Here is a 5,126-nt window from a genome sequence, read left to right on the forward strand (position 1 = left end):
GCGAGAGAAGAGAGCGAGCTTGAAAATGTTACATTTTGCAGTCCAAAAACTGCCGTTCTTAGCCATATTTTTTCGCTTTGGAAATTAAGGGGGGGGGGGGGGCGCACGGGGCGCAACTGCAGGCCATTACTGGCAGCAACATCAGAAGAATGGCATAAACATTAAATGCGAGCGAACGGAGCGAGCGAGCTTGAAAACTTTGACATTTTACAGTCCCCAAACTGCCGTTTGTAGCTATATTTTTTTCGCTTTGGAAAGCAAAGGGGGGGGGGGGGCGCACCAGGCGCAACTGCCGGCAATTACTGGCAGCAACTTCAGGAGAATGGCATTACGACTAAATGCGAGCGAGAGGAGCGAGCGAGCTTGAAAATTTTGACATTTTACTGTCCAAAAACTGTCGTTTGAAGCTATATTATTTTTTTTTTCACTTTGGAAATTAAAGGGGGAGGGGGGGGGGGGGGGACGCCCGGTGCGCCCCTCCCCCTGGGTCCGCCACTGTAGTCAAGGGTGTGGGTTTATGTTCATGACTGGGGGAGCTATGACCAGCGAGGTGGCGTCGTGGAAAGGATGTCCAAAATCTGCACTTTAGAGCATTCCCTAAACTAATTGTGCGTGTTTGTTTGTGTGTGTGTGTATTATATACATGGAAAAGTTAGGATTTTCTTTTTATTGGCAATGCAAGACATTTAGTATGTAAAGCAACACTGCAAAATCAATGATCTAGCTTTGATATAACGAAGCGTGAGGTACAAAGGTGTACATTCTACATCACATTGCGCAACATTGTAGCGACTCTTCGTTCGGATGTACTGAGTACACTGCGCACATCCTGCTTATAATATGCAGAATGCCAACCAGGAGTCACGCTAAATCACAATCTTTTGTCGGGTTCGCGTTTTTTGAACAATGTTTCACACTATATATACCTATTTAATTATGGTTAAAAGAAATCATAGAAAAAATATCTTATTTCTTGATCACCCTTTCATTCAAAAAGCAGTTTACTAACACTTGAACTACTATTTCGGTAAGTTTGTTTGTTTGTTTGTTTTTTTTGTTTTGTTTTGTTTTGTTTTTTTGTTTTTACCAGCGGATTGGGAGGGGGCGCACCCCCCCCCCCTCCGTAGTTACGCCACTGCTTTTGGGTGAAATAATTGGACAGATTTCTTAAATTCTAACAAAAAAGTAAGAAAATCTTTTCATCGCGGGAATTATGATTATGTGGGGTGGGGCAAATGGTGCGCTTGCCTTCCAATATTTTTATGGGGGCAACATTTTTGTTTTCTTTCAAAAGCAAGAAAATCTTCTCATTACGGGAATTATTAATTATGGGGGGGGGGGGGGCAAAATTAAAATATGCTTGCCCCTCCAATATTTTTATGGAGGTAACATTTTGTTTTTCTGTCAAAAAAAAAAGAAGAAAATCTTCTCGTCTCTGGAATTATGGAGGGGGGGGGGGTGGGCAAAATGATATGCTTGCCCTCCATTTTTTCCCATTTTTTTTTTTTTTTTATGAGGCTAAGGCTCGCTCTTGGGCTGGCAATATGGATTGGTCAGAAGTAACGTACATAGACCCTACATACTTGTAAGTAGCACACGTACGTGCAAACGTGTATAAGTGCTCCGTATCGCACGGATGTACAGTACGGTCGATAAATAGTAAACACTGTAGAATACTAATAGATATGTATAAAATCAGTGCTGCCAGAACCAGGGGTGCGAATTGTTTTTGCCGACGATTTTTTTTTTTTTGTGTGTGTGTCTCTGGTGCCAAATATAAAAAAAAAATAGAAAAGAATAATTATTTAGCGTCCGGCGTTGAGGTCGCTCGCAGACTGTTTTTTTTTGTTTTTTTTTTGTTTTTTTTTTAAAGGATCTGAAGGGGGGTGCGTTCGCACCCAACGCACCCCCCCCCCCCCCCCTGGTGACGCCCATGAGTTGGGTGGCTATAATTTCTAGTGTCTCTGTTGTTCTTGTTATTCAACTTTTTCATATTCGCAGGTAACTATCGGGTTTATTGCAGCGGACATCTTGACCCTAGTTCTACCCATAGGACTCTACATCATCGCACGCAGAAGACGCGCGCAAGCCAGGAGTATGGCAACAAACTAGTCGGGTGCAAGCTGTGTTAAAGCATTGGCGAATCTCATTGACGCACTTAAGTTTTAGAAGATCTCGCATGCATGGATAATGTCTATTTACTGGAAATATAGCCAAAGTATTAATTAGGTCCAGATCTTGCAAAACCAAATATCTTTTTTAGCAAGTTTTGTGTTTGAAAGCTTGCCGCTTTTCTAAAGGCATTGACCTTATCTGAATGAAGGTTTTATTCCAAAAAGCGAAGTTATATTTTTTCTTAAAACTTACAACATGGGTAAGACACCATAATTATGTTAAAACATAATTTGCATTTGTTGTTGTTTTCATGAATGTCAGATGAATGCAAGGTAATTACCAACGTAATGACCTGACAAACGCACGTAACTTGAGAAAAAAAAAGTTTTGTCTGATCACTATTAGAAGTCAAAAGAAAATATTATATACCTCATATATAGATTACTCTCATCTAATTGGTTAAAAGTGGAGTCATGAAAATAGCTGTGCCCCATTTTTGATCAAAATTACGTCATGATTAACTGTGCCCGGGGCATAGAATCAACTGTGCCCTGTAAATATAGGTTTGGAGACAGTCGCAACCCCGTACACAAAGATCACTCATATGTACGCACCAATGATACGATCGCCGCGCTGTCGATCAGCGTTGATTACGAGTGCTGTAAAAGAGACTAGCATCTATATTTTCGGTATCTATATTTCGGTATCTGTATTTTCGGTATATAAAACAAATAACGACAGCTTGATATTCGGGGCACAGTTAAAATTATGTAGGCCCTCGGGCCTCGGTGATGTGAAAACCATAACTATGCCCTCAGCTTCTCTTCGGGCATAGTTATGGTTTTCACATCACCTTGGGCCCATAATTTTAACTGTGCCCCTCATAGCAGTCATTATTTGTATACTATTGCATGAGAATTTATTGCACAAGTCCTTGCAAGTCGCCATGATTACCCGTGGGGCTGATATCCGGCAGAACAATTACATAGATCTTTCGTAGTTTTTGAAAATCATGAGAATTTGATAATGTGTTAAAAGCACGGCACTATTCTTAGTATGCGGTATACGGTATTCTTTGAGAAAGATGTGCCAGAGGTACAAACTATCTCAACGAAGGAGTTTAATCTGGCAATACCGCGATTTTTTGCACCATTTGCGTACATTAAGCAGGAAAGAAAGTGATAACATTAGCTACTTTTCCGATCAAGGTATCTCAAGTAATGTACTTTATAGTCAGTCTTGATAGACCATGGGATGACCTCCCAAATTCTGACTGTTTGTTATTCGTTAAAGGGACCCACCTGATTTTTTTTTTTCTGTAACAATTTAGTATAGAATATATTGCACTCAAAAAGTTGTTGCCATTTTAGCTAAATGTGCATTTTACTTTGATAAAAAAGAATTCAAAAGTAAAAAAAAAAAAAGGACTCAACATGAACGAGATCACTATAGATCGTGTGCAGTGACATGCCTGAGCAGTCAGCTGTGTGCGTCGGTGCATACAATTGTATGTGTGTGTGCGCGTGAGTGCAATGTGCAGCAGTCAATGGGATTTCCACCCTCTTTCAGTGTGTTTCACTTATCTTTGTGCACATGCATTGTGTGTGTGGTAACTGTGGTTGCAAAGACTAGGTACAATTGTAGTTACCAATCTCTGCAGGTTGTGTACCATGGACTAGACGTGTGATGCATCATGAATGTAGTTTTGAAGTGTATAAAGTAATTTTTGTTCAAGAGGCTTCTTTTTCTGATGTATTACATGCGATATTATGTTCTTTCAGCTTTCAATACAAAGTCCTCTTGCATGTCACATAATGATTTAGCAATGATGCACAACTTGTAGACGTACCATTCTCAGTTCAATTCAAATGATTTTTTTTTTTCGAATACCGGTAACATATTTCTTTATCGATAAATATTCAAAGACAACAAGACTTACAATGAACTGGTGAATGGGGATGGAGTCTGGACATCTCTGAAAAGTGTTCAATTGGACTAAATTTTAGTCGCTATACCAGGGGAACAAAGGTGGGACTAGTTTTTAGAAAAGAGGTATTTTATTCATGTAGCTATACTTCGTTGTAACTCCATGGTAAATTCTTAGACTTTTGGCTCGGCAACAATTCGAAGTAGTGGTAGGACTTGATGTTTGGGATTGACCAGGGACGTGATGGGTTGAATCACCTTGGTCGTAAATCATGGTTAGATTACACTCGTTCCTTATTATGAAGTGGTGGTTGGATGTTGTCTGATATGCAGTGAGGCGACAATGGGGTTGTTCTAACATTTTAGATAGTGGCAGGCCTATACTCGAGGGATGATGGAGGTCCATAACTCACTGCAAGTGGAGATGGAGTATTGGTAGAGGTCAATGACTGGCCGCGAAAAAGAGACAGTTCTTGCATGGCCATTAAAGTGGGATGGATATTATAAGGGGTTGGCAATGGAGTTGAGTATCACTACACAACAATAGACCTCAGTGAAAGTATCATTCAACTGTTGACAATGCACACATCATGGAAGCTTTACCTGTTTTGGCAGGAATTTGTGAATCTTCTAGCTCTTCAGACTCTGGAAATCCAAATAAAGAGACCAACCAAGAAAGAAGACATTACTGCATCTTGCATACACTAATTAACTAAATCAAGCACAAATATGTACAATCATCAAATTAACTGATTTAGTAACATTTATATTTGGAATCAGCACCCTACAATACCTACTGTACAAATTTTCATTTTTTCCAAATATGAAGAATCACTTTCAAAAACGAAAATACCATATTTTGCATGAATTAATCAAATTTGCAAAATCAAATGCGCTGATACCAAGTTCACATTCAGACTGATGGCTTTTGACCATTCATAAATGAACTAAGCACCCCAAATAAACTATTACAAATTTCATTGGTCCAAAAATGTGATACCACGATGAAATACAAATAATAGGATGTTTTACATAGAATAATTGAAATCTTCCTAATTAAGCACTATTATCATTGAAAAATGCAC

The sequence above is a fragment of the Diadema antillarum genome, unplaced genomic scaffold, assembly GCF_040938485.1.
Source record: "Diadema antillarum isolate AM-2024a unplaced genomic scaffold, OU_Dant_1.0 seq00000752_RagTag, whole genome shotgun sequence".
Classification (NCBI taxonomy): domain Eukaryota; kingdom Metazoa; phylum Echinodermata; class Echinoidea; order Diadematoida; family Diadematidae; genus Diadema; species Diadema antillarum.